The sequence below is a fragment of the Eschrichtius robustus genome, chromosome 18 (assembly GCF_028021215.1).
Source record: "Eschrichtius robustus isolate mEscRob2 chromosome 18, mEscRob2.pri, whole genome shotgun sequence".
Classification (NCBI taxonomy): Eukaryota; Metazoa; Chordata; class Mammalia; order Artiodactyla; family Eschrichtiidae; genus Eschrichtius; species Eschrichtius robustus.
Window position 1 is genome coordinate 7,252,610 of NC_090841.1, and position 18,583 is coordinate 7,271,192.

General features: G+C 45.0%; 1 long non-coding RNA gene across 2 annotated transcripts in view; it reads left to right on the forward strand.

The window, feature by feature from the left end:
• Positions 1 to 15,206, forward strand: part of LOC137752265 (uncharacterized) — an 85,084-nt gene extending 69,878 nt beyond the window's left edge. Inside the window, exons 5-6 of one of the 2 annotated variants that reach the window (XR_011071121.1) lie at positions 13,945 to 14,029; positions 14,147 to 15,206. This is a non-coding gene — a long non-coding RNA (uncharacterized lncRNA). The remainder of the gene's footprint in view (positions 1 to 13,944; positions 14,030 to 14,146) is intronic. The other variant, XR_011071119.1, reaches the window with a different exon arrangement.
• Positions 15,207 to 18,583: the final 3,377 nt, after the last annotated feature.

Below are 18,583 nucleotides of genomic sequence, written 5' to 3' on the forward strand. Positions count from 1 at the left end.
TTATAAATGTTTTTCTTAGTATTTGTAATGTGTTTATAATTTCTCTCATGTGTAAATATTTGTTTTAACTGTTTTTTTTTTTAATTTGGTAAATTTCACACTCATAAAAGTATCCATAAAAGTTAACACCAATACTTTACAATAAATCTAAAGAGATACTGATGTGACCACATTGCTGTTTCGTCCCAGTACTGCCATCCTAGCCTTGCGTGACCCCAGAAGCCGAAGGCATTGGATGGGGTGACTGGTCAGCCATCAGGGTTCCCTGTCTATTATATGATGCTTCATGTTGGTGGGGAGTTTGACTTTGCTCAGATTTGGTGATCAAGGTATTCGTAGCCTACCTGCTCTGATGCTGACTTAGCTGGTGTGCCAGATCCAAACTGAGGTCATGTGGTTACTCACCCGGCGAAGAGGCTTAACTGTCACAGGACACATGCTATGTGTCTGTTAATCACTACAATAACCCCATGGTGTGGGGAGCACTAGTACTGTGTTTCAGTTGAGGACACTAGGGCTTAAAGAAGTTAAGTAATTTCTCCAAGAAATTACCAAAAATTTCTCCAAGAAACCACCAAAAATTGTGCTTTTGTAAGAACTCAGCTCCAACCTTTCTAAGAAAAAGAGGTGAAGGGTCAAAGTAGCTTTGTGTTGTGCTAGAACTGGGATGGAATTTCAGAACCAAGCCCAGGGCTGCAGAGGGTGAAAAGTGGTCCCGGCAAGTGAGCTGGGGACCATTCAGGGGCACCCTACCTTCTGCGCATGCTCCTAGCCGAGCGTAAACAGGAGAAGGGTATTTATTCTCTTTCTGGTTCTTGCCTCCAAGAAGAGTTAACCCACTAGGACGAGAGAAGAGAACTCAGTCTATGAGAACGTCTACGGAGGCTTTCCTCAAGTTCCAATTCCTGTAAATACTCCAAATCCAGTGAAACTTTAATTGCAGATGTTTCATTAACTAAGTTGGATAATAAGTACTCCTGCTATTGCTGTTAATACCACCACTATTATTACTCTACTGGTTAAGGTTTTCAGAGAGACCTAACTCCACTGTCCTCTACTGCAGCTTCGTGGGGGACCCGTCATCTCTGAGGGCGTGATGGAGCTTTGGAGGGAGGTATAGGAGTGTTGATGACAATTTAAAATAAAAACTTTTATTGCTTTTTATGTTCAGACTTACAAAGCTCACATTTTAATTGGTACTGTAATATCTGAACAAATTATCTTTAAATTATCACTATTATTTAGTTAAAGTTGGTTATTCTAACTATAACCTAATAGGTACTTAACATCAACTTACAGTAGGACGTTCTGTACACTGTTTGCCTCAAATGGATTTTTAAATAAAATTCATAGATTTTCTTTCAAAGGGTGGAGCGCACACGCATGTGCAGCCCAACGGCTGCCGGGTAGCCCCAGAGATATTTAATCCGCACGCATCCTTTCAGATTATTGTGTCTACTTTTGTTTGGGGCTTCAAATAAAAGCTATTTGCTGCTAAACTGAATGGGTAAAATGTACAAATAATAATTGACAAAGCATTCATGGCTATAGGCAAAGTAAAAATCTTTTGGAAATAGAATAAAACAATTATATGCACCAAAAGTATTGTGAAACACAGTTAAACCTCTCAAAGGTAATGGCAGATTGGAGGGGCTGTCACATCTGCTGTGTCGTTCAATGTCTAAAATAAATTATATCAGCTTTTCTTAGCCTGAGGGTTGATTTTAACTCAGAATAATTCGGATCCATACCAAGTCACAATAAAATGCAAATGGTCACCAGGCCTCGTATATTCCCAGAGTTGCAGCTAAAGTAGAATCCCACCAGGCCTTACGGGAAACATTCAGTTGACGTTTTAAGCAATTTAGCACTAAGAAATCAGATATCCTTTCTGGTTTGGGTGTAAGTTCTATGTGTTGAAAAATGTACATTGTCCTATTGGAGGGTTTTTTTGTTTTTGTTTTTTTTTCATTGAAGCCATCACTTTAAGGAGTATGGCTCTGCTGAATTCTTAAGAGACCGAGGGCTCTGGTTCTTTTTGCCTTTTTCAAAGACATGACAGTTTATTCAAGAATAACCATTCTTATTCCCTGTACAAGTGTAAAGAAACTGGACTATTTAAACAGCCAACTAGACCTAAGGAGCTAGTTTTTTAAATAAAGACTTTACTAGCAAACACTGGAAACAGTTTAAAAGTATATCAATAAGGAAAATGTTAAAATATAGAAAGATCTCAAAGCCATATAATTAAGTGAAAAAAAGTTGCAAAATAATATGTACAATACCATACTATTTATAAAAAGAATCCTCTAGATGTATACACTCACACCAAATTATAACAAGGGCTACATGGGGCGAGGAGATGAGGGTGGGGTGGCGAGGAGATGAGGATGGGGTAGAAAGGAGATGTACATGTATATCATTTTGAAGTTAAACTTTAAGGAGTGGGACTTCCCTGGTGACGCAGTGGTTGAGACTCTGAGCTCCCAATGCAGGGGGCCGGGGTTCGATCCCTGGTCAGGGAACTAGATCCCACATGCATGCCACAACTGGGAGTTGGCATGCCACAACTAAGGAGCACATGTACTGCAACTAAAGGAACCGGCGAGCCACAACTAAGGAGCCCACCTGCTTCAACTAAGACCCAGTGCAACCAAAGAAATAAATAAAATAAATTAAGAAAAAAAATTAAGGAGCAAAACAAAAGCAAATGCCAAAAGGCAAACAAACAAACAAAACCCTGAGGACTCTAAACTACTAACAGTATGTATTAGTTTGCTAGGGCTGCTACAACAAAATACCAGAGACTGGGACGTTTAAACAACAGAGATGTATTTTATTTTCCCACAGTTCTGAAGGCAGGAAGTCCAAGGTCAAGGTGTCCGTAGGGCTGGTTTCCTGGCCGCCCCCCGCCGCCCCGTTTGCAGTCGCCTTCTCCCTTTGTCTTCATGTGGCCTCTTCTCTGTGTGTGTACGAATCCCAGACATCTCTCCCTGTGTGTCCTAATCCCTCTTCTTATAAGGACAGCAGTCATCTTGGATTAGGGCCCCAACCTAAAAACTTCATTTTAGCTTTAATCACCTCTTTGAAGACCCTGTGTGTGTACAGTCACACTCTGAGGTCCTGGGGGTTAGGACTTCAACATAGGAATTTGGGGATGGACACAATTCAGCCACAACACGGTATTTTTATGATTTTATTTTATTTTATGGGAATAGATGCCGCCTGCCTTAAACACAACACAATTTTAATGAACCCCACTTGGACAATAATTTTTCATGACCATTTGAACACTGATTACAGACTTAATTGGATACATTTTCTAAACAATTTAAACTAAAATTATAGTCTTACCATGACTGACCATTCGAAACTTTCAGTATTTTCATTTTAAATTCTAGAGCAGGCGGCTTACGTGCCACAGTATGTTAGTTTTAACAACTACATGGTTTTACACTATAGAAAGGCTACAGACACACTGAAGGTGGCTTTGACAATCTGGTAATATCGCCTTCATCTTCACTAGGATGCAGTTGAAAGGTTGTGCCCAGTACTCGAAGGTCATTCCTCTGAGGCTCCTTCCTTCCTGCTCCCATGGAGCTTGACTCGTGTTTCCATCGCCCTCCTCGACTGTACCCAGCTTGCAGAATACTGTACGTGTCCCAGTCTGGACTGTGGGTTAATCAAGCAAAGACTGTGTATCCACACGTCTTTCCATTCCTCGGCATCTAGCGAAGGTGCCCCCTAGCAGGTGTTACGGTTTGAATTGTGTCCCCCACAAATTTGTGTGTTGAAGCCCTAACTGCCGATCCCTCAAAATGTGACCTTTTTTGGGAACAGGGTCATTACAGATGTAACTAGTTCAGATGAGGGCCTACTGGAGTAGGTTAGGTGGGTCCCTGACACAATATAACTGGTGCCCTTATAAAAAGAGAAGTTTAGACATGGACATACAGACACCTTGCGAAGATAAGGACAGACATTGGGACTCTGTTACAAGCCACAGGACATCTGGGCCGGAGGCATGGAACAGATTCTCCCTCCAGCCAACCCCGCTGATGGCTTGAACTTGGACTTCTAGCCTCCAGAACCGTGAGGTAATCTCTGTGTTTAAGGCACCCAGTTCGGGGTACTATGTTATGGCAGCTCTAGGAAGCTGATAAAGTATCAGTAAACACAGTGAAAAGGAGCCTTATTAAAAGTGTACCCAGGGGAATTCCCTGGCGGTCCAGTGGTTAGGACTCGGAGCTTTCACTGCCTAGGGCATGGGTTCAATCCCTGGCCCCGGAACTAGGATCCTGCATGCCACGCCAAAAAAAAAACCAGTGTACCCAGTACAGCATAAGTTAACACAGCAATGTAAATCAACTATACTTCAATAACATTTTTTAAAAAAGAAGAAAAGAAAAAAAAGTGTACCCAGGCAATAGGCATCGCTGGGCCATGTGGGGCCCCTTCCTATAAATACTTGTTGATTTGATTCTCTTTGGTTTCTTGTCCCTTTTGTGCTCTCTCTCCTCCTGACAAGGCTGCACGGGCTCGTAAGTGACGGGCAGGAGGCCTGTTTCTTGCACTGCACAGGGTGCCTCAGTCTCTCTCCGACGAATCAAATATTCTTTGAGTGCTGCTGAGGCTGTCATTTGCCTAGAGTAACGCACACCCAAAATAAGGGCTCACATGAGAAGAGCTTTACGACCCAAGCTCACCAGCACAAACTTATTTGCAGGCACATATTTTAACCAGCTCAGCAGCTGTCCCTGGGCCAGGCACAAATTGTACAGTGATGTTGTGTTTCTGGCTTTCACATTTGTTTACGATCTTGGAGACCATTCTCGACTATTTACAGCTACAGCTACATTTCTTACTTGGGAGCTGGTTTTGGGGATCCCCACAGCAGTTTTGGGGAACTGAGAGAACCAATTTGCATTGGCAGCTCATGCACATACCCTCTCCTGTCAAGTGCTAGGTTCTGAGTGTCCTGTTGCTTAAAATTCAGGTGTCCTAGCAGCTAGGGGCCAGGATCCACAAAGCTGCAATCTTCATGCTTATTTATTTGTTCAGTATGGATGCCTTGCTTCCCAATGCACCCAGAAGCAAAAAAACAGCTGGGATGGGTCGGTTAAAAAAAAAAAAAGGAAAAGGAAAGGGGGTTCACATCTTTTGAGCACTTACATGTGTGAGTTCTGGGCAGATATTAACTCATTAAATCTCAACACTGATCAAGCCACTGGGACACCGGGGATTGTACCTCTATTTCACCTGGAGCAATGGATGTCAGAGGAGTTAAACGATGTGCCCACACCCATTAGACTGGTTTATGGGGGCTGGGATTAAAAGCACATCTGTCTGACTCTTGGGCTTGTGTTTTTCCACGTTACCAACAGAGGCTATGTCAAGGCTGGGCAGCTGTGTAGACAGTAAACAGAAAAGGAGGCTAAGGGTTATAAAGGGCTATGAGTAGGTGTAAAACAGAGCTAAGAGTTTTCAGACAACGAAGGAACATGTTGCCGAGCTCTCGTCCGATAAATAGGTCAAAGCAATTCATCAAGATGAAGAAACTTTTTGAGAAATTTGCTACAAAGATCTTTTGTCAAAAAAAAAAAAAAAAAGGTTCTGAAGAACCTAGGGGCAGGACAGGAATAAAGACTCAGATGTAGAGGATGGACTTGAGGACATGAGGAGGGGGAAGGGTAAGCCGGGATGAAGTGAGAGAGTGGCATGGACATATATACACTGCCAAATGTAAAATAGATAGCTAGTGGGAAGCAGCCGCATAGCACAGGGAGATCAGCTCAGTGCTTTGTGACCACCTAGCGGGGTGGGATAGGGAGGGTGGGAGGGAGATGCAAGAGGGAGGGGATATGGGGGAATATATGTATACGTATAGCTGATTCACTTTGTTATACTGCAGAAACTAACACACCATTGTAAAGCAATTCTACTCCAATAAAGATGTTAAAAAAAAAAAAGAAGAAGATCTTTTGTCATTATGGGGTCAGTGTAATGATGTCTAAGGCCTTCCACCATTCAGGAACTGTCTAATCTCCCCCTTGGAAAGCGGGGCCTTGCTGGTGTGGGTTCAGCTGTGGGCAATGTTGTGAGGTGAGTGGCATTTACTAGAAGCAGGGCCTGGACACCTGGACACCAAGGAGATGCCAGGCCAGAGTCAGAAGGAACAGGCCAGTGCTGGGTCTCCAAGCCCCGTGAGGCTGGGCCCAAGGGTGTGTGTGTGTGTGTACAAAAGATGGAACCAGTGCTTGAAGAGGTCAAGAAGATGGAAATAGGGTAAGTCTGGAGTCATTCCCGACCCAAAGACAATCTGCTTCTGTGCTTTGTTTCTTTTTTAAAGTAGCACCTATGGCCTCTGGGGTGCATGTGTAAGGCACATACAAAGAAACAGGCAGAAGTAGTTTCCAACTGGCCATTTTTGACATCCACCCTTGATTAAAAGTGAGAGCACAGTTGAGCTCCAGGAAGGCTCCCTGCGGATGGTTCAATGGGATGTAGCCCTTGGATGCAGGGCACACTGAGAACAGCTGGGACAAATGGGCGTAAAGCAGCTGAGGGTCTCCAGCCTTCCCATGCCCTGGGATGGCTGCAGACCTGCCTGGGACAGGACCTGGGAGCCAGAGCGGCCTGTTTAACTGAAGAAGGGCCATGTGTGATGTCACCCTGGCCTAAGGGTTCTGCCTGGTCCATCTCCCCAGGCTCAATGAGCAGACACCCCCTGGCGCTGACTCCGGAGCCTGCGATGTGGCCCAGCGTGGGGACCGCTCTGTTCTCGGGGCCCGGTCGTCAGCCTTCACGGGAACGTGTACTGAGACCCTGTCATGGACCCTCACCCATCGGGCCTGCGCTGCAGCCTGAGGCCTCGGCAGACAGGTTGGGTAACGGAACATAGGCAAGCTGTGTACTTTGTCCATGAAACAGGGCCCACGCTCTAAGGGGGACTCGCCTTCTTGAAAAAGAATTCTGCTCCCCATCCCTCAGGGCCTGGCCCTGCCAGCTGCAGGGATTTCTTCTTTTTTCTTTTCTTTTCTGAAGCTTTGTATCTGTTAGAAGTTCCAGAGTCAGGAGAGTCACCACCAGTATTCCACAGGCCACCAGGAAACTGCTGACACTCTCACTGAGCGAAAATGCCTGCCACACGGCTGCTCTCTTCCCACAGCACGGCTTCAGCCAGGTAGACCCTTCTCTTTGGTAATCTTCGTCCAGATTTGACAGGAGCTGCGGGCCCGCCGTGGAGAGGTCAACCGCAGCCAAGAGCATTGCTCCCGTGCGGCTGGTGAACGTTGCCTGTCAGGACCAGCTGCAGGGATTTCTTTCCAGCAGTTAAAATAAACAGTCCACACGTGCATGGCCAACCTTGGGGGAAAGGTGTCAGGAAGCAAAGAGGCCACAGGATTTGAACTCAAATGTTTTTGAGAGCAGCTTGGCTCTCTTGGCTTGGGAAGTAGCTTTTCTTTGAGTTTTAGAGTCTTGATAACTTTCGAATTGGAGGACAAGGTGGTGATCACGTGGTCCAACCTCCACATTTTATGGCAAAGGAAACTGAGGACAAGTCCATCCGGGATTGCCGTTGGATGGGAGAGCTGAGGCCCTAAGCCTACTCTGACCCTCGGGGCTGGGCTTCTCTGTCCCATGAAGAGGACCAGTGGGGACACGGGGTCAGAGAAGCCCCAGGGGAGACAGATGTGCTCTGGATCTGGAATTAGAGGACCCAGGGAGACAGTTACATCGCAGAGGAAAGCGAGAGGAGGGGTGAAGGGGTAAGTGCATGAAGGACAGACATGAAGGGTATCTTCCCGGGGCCAGTGAGGGCACCAGGCTGATAGGTTTGGGGGGGAAAGTGAGAAGTAAAGCTGGGTAGTGTGTTGGTCAGAGCGAAGGACTGCAGAAACCAGGGTCCCTCCCAGCTAGTTAAAGCAGAAAGGACTTAATGGTATATATATCACCTAGAGAATGGAACAGATAGACAAACAGGCTCTAAGCTGAGCCTCCAAGAGTGAACCCCTTCCCCACACGGAAGAACTGGGCTGCCGGGAGGGCTGAGGCCTCCGTCACGATCAGAGAGCTGCCACATTAAGATGCTGCCTGCAAACTGGAAGTCACTGCTTCCAAACCAGAACACACGGCCCCTGTGCCATTTGTACCAGCAAGACGGATGCTTTGTGCCTGGCTCCTCTTCCCACATACCCCAGTTGTGAATCAGAATCTCCCAGGGTTGCCTCCGAGAGGAGGAACTTAAATGAAAACTGGAACTCGAGCTGCAAGAGAGTCAGGAAAATGGATCTTAGCTTTCACTTGTGCAGCTGATGCAAAAGGGTTTGGAATGAGTGTTGAACAAGCCAGTCCCCGGGATTCGCTGCAGGTGGAGAGCCTGGAGCCGCAGGAAGGAGACCTGTGCCAGGGAGCTTGGATTTTTGTGGTCAGAAGTGAGGAGTCACTGATAAGTTCTCGGCCCCAGGAGCGTCATGAAAAAAGTGATTTTGGAAAGATTTATCTAAAAACATTATTCCAACTAGATTTGTCACCAGGAAGTCTTAGGTAAAAAAGAAGATGTAGGAGACGGTTGCTGTGATCTGCTAATAATCTCAGAGATAATGAAGGCCTGGAGCAGGGACAGCAGGAGCAGAGAGGAAGAAAATAATAACTAACAGTAAATTGAGACTATTCAGTGACTGATGAGACAGGTAACAAAATGAAACACAAACTCTGTGAGCAGAGACTGTCTCACTTGTCCTTGAACTTGTCTCACTTGTCACCCAATGCATGGCTTACAGTAGATGCCCAATGAATGAACCTCAGGTGAGCGAGAAAGACAAGTCAAGATAGTAAATGATCATCAAAAGGCAGGTGATTAAATAACTATTTAAAACAATGAGACAACAGATTTTGCTATTTTTCCCTCTTTGTGACCGGCAACTAGAAAAGCACTTTACAAAGAGTGGGTGGGGGGAGAGACGGAGGGGTGGAGGAATGGGAGAAAGTGAAAAATAGAGCTGATTCTCTGGCAGAAGTGAGGGTCTAGGACGGTGCCTGAGTTGGGAGAATAATCCAACCCTGAGGGTCGCCCCGGGTGGGAATGAACAACACCCTCAGCCGGGCGGGGGTGACACCAGCTCCAGACGCTCAGTGACACATCGGCAGAGAGCAGGAGAAGCTTCTCCAACAGAGCCTGCACACTCCGCAGCTGAGTTTTCTTTCTTTTCCTTCCACCCCCCTCCCCCACCACCTATTTCCACAAACTCCAGAACATCATACTTAGAGAACCAAAGTATAAATGTTTTAAAAAGCAAAGGACTGGACCCAGCTGAGAATCAAAGTGCTGACATCAGAAGAAAGATGGAGTTCATCTGAGTGACTGCACACGGAAAAGACACCAGTGTTAAAGCAGAGAAGATAACAGATCCGGCCCGTGAATGGTGAGAATCCAATAGAAGCACAATTGGTGTCCCTGAAGCAGAGGATTGACAAGAGGACCAGAAGATGTCCTCAGAGATACATATGAAAAATTTCCCAGGCAGAACTGAATCTGCAGGTTAAAAGCACGTTCCACATTCTTGGAGATTTTGACACTGAAAGCTCTTTGCCAAGGCATAGCCTGGAGAAGCTGTTGAACTGGAGGCTTAAACAAAGAAATCTCCAGGCATCCAGAAAAACACAAATCAACTACAAAAGAGACAAATTAGACTGGCCTCAGAATTGTTCACAACAGTCAGAGCCTGAGAACATCGGAGTGATGTCTACCAAGTTCTGAAAGAACGTGCAGCCTAAGATCATTCCACCCCATCAAGGTGCCATTCAAACGTAAAGGTAACAGGCAGACATCTTTAGGCAGTGCCGTGAATCTTCTTAAAAATATATTTTACAACAAAAACTTACCCACCGATAGATGACTCATGATTTAAAAACCATCAGGAGTAGGGAAGCTTTGATGAAAGGCTGGTAAGTGAATATGGAATCCATTTAAATGTAGAGTTAAAACTGAATAATTATGATACCACATAATTAGAGAGCAGTGTATGTGTTAGAAATATGGAAAGTATTAAAATAATCATATAACTTACAAAATTCAGAGGGGGTCAGATGGAAGAAGTAATACCTCTTTCATCTTTCAGAGAAAGGAATCAATTAGTATTGTCTGAAACTGAAACATAAAATACTAAAGATAAATAATAACCCCTTCTTTTTTCTTCATAATCACTCATTCTTTAATCCTAGAGGGATATTTAGGAAACAACCCTCTGGTGGTGAAGAAACTTTTATGTGACTGTGATTCTTTGAGTTTCATTTCAATGTCTTTTGTTGAATGCAACTAAAATTCAAAACAGCTTCTATTATATGACCCCAAGTTTATAAAGGAGTTTTGCTCACGAACCGTCTCTGCTGTCAATATGAACAGAGAATATTCAGATCATGTTCTTATTTGTGCGTGATGGGCTTGGGGTAAAACTAAAGTGAAAACACTTTTCATCTCTTCATGTTTAAGACTCTGAATTCTTTATAATAAGCATTTTTTAAAATACAGAAACAGTGTATTTTATTTTATTATATGATTTATTACAGTAGAAAGGCTGGAGGGAAATCGCCAAGTCCCTTCTGGGGGGGTGTGTGAATGTGCATGACACTCAGTGGTGCAGCCCCACCTGCAGGAAAAGTCCAGATTTCGGAGTTATGGGCGGGGCTTCTGAGCTTCCTCGTGTCGTGGTCCCGGCTCGCTTTTCAAGCCTCAACCTTCTCATTCCCTCCCTGTCAAAGTCAAGTCCTCCATGCTCCAGCCACACCGAGCTACTCACAATTTCCTGGCCGGTTTGCCCGCTCTCATTTCTGGGCCTTTGCATTTCTGTTTGCTCTGCTCGCATCACCCTCTGCCCTTTTTCTCTGAAGCTCTGCCAGGCTCCTTTTCCTGGGTAAGGCCTACTCATGTTTTTGAAAAAAAATTTTTTTTTTTTTTTTTTTACTGTAGTAAAATATATATAACATAGAATTTGCCATTTTAACCATTCTTAAGCGTACAAGTCGGGGCATTAAGTACATTCATGATGTTGAGCAGCCATCCCCACTATCCGTCTCCAGAACTCTCTTCATCTTCCCAAACTGAAACTCTGTCCCCGTCTCCCCATCCCTGCCTTCCCCCAGCCCCTGGTCACTTCTGTTCTACTTTCCATCTCTATGAATTTGCCTATTCAAGGTACTTCGTATAAGTGGAATCATACAATATTTGTCCTCTTGTGGCCTCTTATTTCACTTAGAAATAGTGTCTTCAAGGCTCATCCGTGTTGTAGCATGTGTCAGAATTTCCATCCTTTTTAAAGTTGAATAATATTCCATTGTGTGACAATACCACATTCTGCTTTTCTGTTCATCTGTTTGGGTAATTGCCACCTTGCGGGTACTGTGAATCATGCTGCTATGAACACTGATGTACAAATCCTTCTCATTTTTATGGATTCCACTTGGACATTATTTCTCCCCAAAGCCAGTTCTGATTCCCCTATTTGGGTTTGGGAATCTGTCCGTTGTGTTCTCATGACATCTTGTGCGTACACATCAGGTTTGTTAGGTTGTATCACAATTGCTGGCTTCTAAGTTCTGCTTGTCTTCTTCCTCCGCTAGACTTAATGGGCTTCTTGAGAGCAGATGACTCAGCGTCCCTAGTGGTTCACCTAGCGCTGAGAACACAGGTCGCCCTCAGCGCTCTGGAAAGGGATTTATGGGCCAGGGCTGCACCATATTCTGGTAACACAGCTGGACCGCTGATATCAGAGAACGTAAGAAGCCCACAGATGTTCTAATATGCAAACCTATCAGAGTTCAAAGCTGGTAGGGAAAGAGGAGAACAAAAATCAAAAACTAAACAAGTGAGAAATAATGAGGTAGGATCTCGGAGGATGTCAGATCCTTGGGAGCTATGATTCAAAGAAACAAGTGCGTTGGGAGATAAAAGAGGGAAACACACGTAAAGCATAGGGACTATTTGTGGGCTGTACTAAGGGAGACGTATGTGAATAAAACACACGAGTTTGAGGATTATGGGGGAGATCAATGAGAAAAATGCTGCTCTCGGGAGCTAGTTCTTTGTGAAAAGGTCCCTGGACCTCGGGAGGCTGTGGGCAGAGGGCTGCCTCACGGAGCACGGGGCAAGTGCTGAGCATCCTGGGTGCGCTGGACCACTTGGTCTCCTGCAAGCCGGCGACGTAGACCTCCTCCTCCTCCTCCTCTGGAAGTGGGAGGAGTCACCCAAGTCTGCCTGGCTAGGTGGTCGTGGAGCCAGTGTTCAAAGTAGGTATGCATCTAATTCAAGTTCTTTCTACAATATCCTGCTATCTTCTGAGAAGCAACCAGAAGGTTTGGAGTCTACTTTTACTTTCATCATTGTCACGGGTGCACGGTTGGGTCTGGCGGTAGGCAGAATAATAGCCCCCTGCGCCCACCCCAAAATGTCTACACCCAAATCCACGGAACCCGTGAGTTCCACTTTCCATCACATGGCAAAGAGGAATTAAAGCTGTTGATGGACCTAAGATTGCTAATCAGCTGACCTTAACATATAGGGGGATTATTCTATATTATCTGTAATCACATGTAATCCCACAAGTCCTTAAAAGCGGAACAGATAAGTAGGCCAGAGTGAGGCAATGTGGGAAGGACTCAACCTGTCTCTGAAGATGGAGGAAGAGGCCACAAGCCAAGGAATGTGGGCAGCGCCCAGACGGTGGGAAAGGCAGGAAAACAGATTCTCCCTCAGAGCCTCCAGAAGGGAATGCAGCCTTACTAGCACCTAGATTTTGGTCCAGTGTGACCCATTTCAGACTTCTGAGCTGTGAGATAATAAAGATGCATTGTTTTGAGCCACCAAGTTGCTGGTCGTTTGTTCCAACAGCCCTAGGAACTCACACAGATCCAGAGCCTTAGATGTCATGTTGTCCTTGATGTCTTTGCAGTGGAAAACCGTTACTCTACTATCCATTCAAGTAACTTCAAGTCTTTATATACATGAAATATGTGTAAGGCATTTCCTCATATAGTTTTTCATTTGTCACTGAATCATTCTTAGAAGCGGGATTGGCATTCTCTTTCCTTTGGATAGGTAAGGGATCTGAGAAACGGAGTTGAAATCACACAGCTTGGAAGTGACCCAAATAATAATAGACCCCTAAATGTGGGATGGTGTCTTTGCCTTCCATATACCAACTGCTTGGTAGGTAAAGAACGGGAGACATGAGGGTGGGAAGAAAGGGCAGAAGAGCATCCAGAAGAAGTTCCCCAATGCCCGGGGACATGCAAAGGCCAAAGGTCCAGGTGCAGGGGGCATGGTGATCAGTGAGGCGGAAGGGGTGGGGAGGCTGGTCGTGCTCTGTTTGGAAGCTGTGGCCAGTTTGATAACATCTTTCCCTCTTTTCCCACCTAATTTCCTTTTTCTTCTCATTCCTATTGTCCTGGGATGGAGACAACCAGTAAAGCCTTAGCATGTTAGCTTTGCCTCAGTCTTTACTCTCTAGGGAAACTTGGCTCAGAAATATATACCAAGGGATGGTCAAATTTCAGCTAAAACGTGGAGGTAGCTCTTTGGAGAAACTGAGGATGTAAGGGATTCTTAGTAATTATGTAGGGGTCCCTAGATCGTCGTCACCAGTAAGAAAAGACACACTGGAGGGAAGATGGGAGGGGTGGGTGCCTTAAATGAACTAGGGGTGTGTGTGGGCGGGAGAATAACAGTGACTCAGGGAAGAAGGGCAGAAAGGAACAGAGTAATTCAGGAGGGATGGAGTCAGATTTGGGCGCTTATGTGAACTAACTCATCCTGCACCCAATGCACGACTCTCCTCTGCAACCTCCCCACACGGCAGGGCCTTTGTGCCTTCTGATAGCCTCTGCTTGAACACTTCCTGTAATGGCAGTCTCACCACTCACAAAGAGCTGCTTCCATTTTTTGCACAGTTCGGAGCCAAACGGAATGAAAATCTGCCTACTTGCAATTTCTACCCACGCGTTCTGTTCTGACCACTGCAGCAACTCACACGAGGTATCATGCCTTTTCTACACTGCAGTCCTTCAAATATGTGAAGGCAGTTATCTGTTCCTTCTTCTTCTTTGGGGGTTTAACAGCTCACTCGTGTTTCACCCATGATGTCATTTCTAGGTCTTTCGTTACCCTGGTTGGTCACCTTCGGACACACTCAGGTGTGTTAATGAACCATGAAGGGTCGAGCCCAGCACTGGACACCGCCTCCACCGTGACCTGATGACACTGGATCCAATGTTATTGTCTCTGTGCAGAGCTATCTTGTTCTGATAATGAAGCTCGGATGGGACTTGCCCTCTGGCAGCCTTTCAACATAGTGGGCCACGCGGAGCCTAAAATCAGCTTTAAAACCCAACTCCCTCCTCTGGTCAGATCATATATTCCAGGGACTCTGATTATTTGGATTCCACTTCGTGACTAAAAAATGTTGACACCAACAAGAACAGCACCAACTTTTAAAAACTGTCGCGAGGAAGGATCTCTGAAAGAGACAGAGGACTAGAGGAAAATGGTACCAGCTGGAAGGTCAGATCTACACAATGTAGAATTTTGGAACTAGTAATAAATATGTGGTTAAGTGTAAAAGCGTTTTCAAAAGTCATTTTAAAATTTCTTTAAAGAATAAAGCTTCACATCCTTGTCAACACTTGGTATTTCCAATCCTTTTTAATCTTAGCCATTCTGGTGAGGGTGCGGCGGTGCTATGCCACTGTCGTTTTAACATTAAACATTTATTAAATGCATACGTGACATGCTTATAAAATGGAGTATTAGCTGTAAATGAAGGTTTTCAAAGGAGGTTTAATATTCTGGGGATATGCTTATGATATGCTAAAGATGAAAAATAATATATAAACTCTGTGTACAGTATACTTTTGTTTTTATTTTAATATATACATATTAATAAAGAGGACTGGAAGAAATTCACCAAGATATCAGGGCAGACCTTGCTTTATTGCGCTTCGCAGATGTCGCTTTTTTAAACAAATCGAAGGTTCGTGGCAACCCTGCCTCAAGCAAGTCTGTCGGCGCCGTTTTGTCGGCGCCGCATTGGCTCCCCTCGTGCCTCTGTGCTACATTTTGGTAATTCTCTCAATATTTCAAACATTTTCATTATTATTATATTTGTTATGATGATCTGTGATCAGTGACCCTTGATGTTACTACTACGACTCCCTGAAGGCTTGGATGATGGATAGCACTTTTAAGCAATAAAATATTTTTTAATTAAGGTATGTACATTTTTTTTTTTTAGACATAATGCTCTTGCACACTTAACAGACTACAGTGTAGTGTAATCGTAACTCTTATATGCACTGGGAAACCCTGAAATTTGTGTGACTCACTTTACCGTGATATTCACTTTATTGTGTTGGTCTGGAACCGAACCCACAGTATCTTCGAGGTCCGCCTGCAGTTGATTCTAGGTGATGGAATTAGTTTCTTTTTCCTCAACTTTCCTATAATTACGAGATGTTCTACGATGAGCAGAAGAAAAAGCAGCAGAAGAAAAAACAACAAAGAATATTTTCAAGCATAGTGTCTGCCTGGGAAAATGGAAACGTCTACGTTCAAAAAATAAACTGTGCTTCTCCGGGCCTGTTCTGTCACCTGTAAAACAGTCCTCTGCCAAGACCATAGCACCGTGCTTGTCACCAAGTAAGCCTCAATAAATGACAGCTTTTGAAAACGTAATGCTTCCAGGATTGCAGCGGGGGAGGGACCCTCGGCGGGCGGGTGGGGGCGGCGGGTTAGAGATCAGAGCAAGAAAATGAAAGGAACTTCCAGAAAAGAGGTTGAGGGAGTCTGGAAGGTTTCTGCTGGACCCTGAGCTCCAGAGGGCGCAGTGGAAGGGTTTCTTGGAGCGATTGGGGCTGGGGAGGGGGACACGGGGGTGGGTAGGAAATGGGAACAGAAAAATGGACATCCCAGCGCCACGTGGGTATCACGGCTGGGACGCGGGGGGTCTGGCCTCGTGGTCTGGGAGTGGGTGGTGGTGGTGAGCATGCGCAAAGGCGCGCAGGGAGGAGGGGGTCTAGGGCGATGCGGCCGGAGGGGCGCGGGGGCAGTACTGCTCGGCGTGCGCAAGGTCTCCTAGAATCCGGCCCAGCGCGTCGTCTGTCGTCCGGCTCTGGCGACTTGAACCCAAAGCGGCCGGGGCCCTTCTTCCCTGTCTCCATCCTCTCGCCCGGTGTCCATTTCTACTTCAACTCCACTTACTGCAGTCTTTCCACTGTATTGTGTTCTCGGTATTTAAGTGGTTCTGGTTTTGGTCATCGGCAAGAATTAAGGAGATCATTCCGAGCCACGAGTGTTCGGATTTAGTTCAGCTGATGTGAGCAACCCAGGCGTCAATAGGAAAAAGTAAAAAATTAAAATAATGAAAACTCCCCAGGTGGTTCCGGCGTGTAGCCGGGGTTGGGACCCAGCACTGTATCCCTGCCATGTTCTTTTTGTTTTGAACACAGCAATCGTGTACTTTTCTATTTCCGTTCAACCCCAGCTCATTCCAGACCTTTCTAACATCATTCTCAGAGGTGTCTGACACTTAACTAGATTTCTCCTTGATTTACATAGCCAAACGCCCAGTTCTGCTCATGCTGTTTAAATTATGAGATGGGAGAGCTGACTTGTGGCCACAATGATCTCTTCAATGTCTTTTTTTCTTCCTCATCAGGATAATTTGTGACTACGTAGTCATTTACTTGTGAGAGATCTGCACGCAGAACCTTCCTATTTTTTCTCTCCTTTTCGTAAGCTACTTCTTCATGATGTCTAGAACACACATGGGTGCTGGGCCCTCCGTTTCCGACATAAGGCCCTCTGACAGCTCTGACGGTCGGTCAGATGAGTTCTTGGGCCAGTCAGTGCTAAAAATGTTTATTGTAAAATAATCCTTACAACCCTACAAAATAGGTATTATCCTTACTCTATATATGAAAAAACGGAAGCCCAAAGATGAAGTAACTGGACCTCGAAGCCAGGCCTGATTCCAAAGCCCTGCTGTTCTCGTGCATGGTATCCTGCAATCTGAGGACTGAATGGCAGTGTCAGTCAAAATGGAGATGTGTTAAGCAAATTTTTAAAAACGCTTGAGAAACACTGGTGGAAGGTCGCATGCTAATTAGTGGAACTCAGTTAAGCAACGCCCCCGGAGGGAAAACCTCGTGATGAAGAAGGGGACCATGAGAGGGGCCAGGCTCCAGAATGCCGGAAAAGCCATCTTAGCCACCAGACAATTGAGAACGGAATAAATCCGCCTCTTTTATTATCACGTGGAACATATGGAGAGTCTAAAAAGCAGCACCGATTAAAACCTTGAGGTTCCAGCTCCGTTTGTGATCAGGCACTATTCCCCTCTAGATCCTGTTCCCTCCTTATGTTATTTAAAAGGAGCAAAGTGTCTTCTACTACAACGTACACTCCCCTTACACCAAAATAAGGCTTGAGAAATGTCTGTAGAAAATAAAAATCAGATACTGAACAATGTCTGAATGTGTAATAACTACACTCGAGAATCAGTTAAGAGTCTCTGCCTCAGACTCTTTTGTTTTTAAAACAAATCACTTCCAGAGCCACGTTAAGAAATATATACATGCTTGTTTACCCAATTTTTTTTTTTTTTTTTTTTTTTTTTTTTTGCCCGCGCTACGCGGCATGCGGTGGAAGCGCAGTCTTAACCACTGGATCACCAGGGAAGTCCCACAATTCCTTTCTTTATTGGTTGAATCAAAGGAAAGATTGACATCCCCTTTTCCCAAGTATTGACTTACCATGCCTACTGTACATTTCTTGAAAAGTTGGCGCTTTGAAAAAGAGGCAGAATAAAAAAATATTGAAGGACATTTGATGTCATTGTCAAGAGCCACAAAATAACTTAATAAATGAAACATGTTTTCATATTCTAGTACTGGCTTAAACTTTGCCGAGACTTGGACGTCTATTTACTTTTGTCCACGGACCCTCTCGGAAGCCAGTCCCCGCCCCGCCCCCCGGTCTGTGAAAGGGCTTCACACATGCTGTATTCTTCCGAAGAAAGCGCACCCAGCGCTCGGCGGGGTTCCGCTGCGGGGAGCCGCAGCCAACCGCCCGCTGCCCACGTCCGAGAAGCCCACTCTGCCAGGTCAGGGAAACCGTGCCTAGGAGACGGCCAGCGACCTGCAGTTTTGTTTCAACCACAAGGTATAGGTTGCACACCCTTCTTCAAGCCCTCCCCCCACCCCCAGTCACTCTGTTTGGCTAACCAGTGGCTATATTACAAAATAATAATGGGAAAAAAATAAAAGAAATGCCTGCAACAGTTACCAGTAAGGGTGGTGTGAAGGCACACAAAATTTTGGTTGATCACTTCTCTTTGATTTCGGTAATATAGAAGGAAAAAAGGCTGACGTAATGCTGATTTTACTGAAGAATGTAATAAAAGAAATGGAAGGAAAAAAGAGAAAAATAGTAGAGACAAAGACTATTTCTACACCAAAATTATGAAGTCATTTAAAAGAAGGGAAATATTCTACAACAGATGAAGAAAGTTTTAATTTCTTTTCACATTAAACA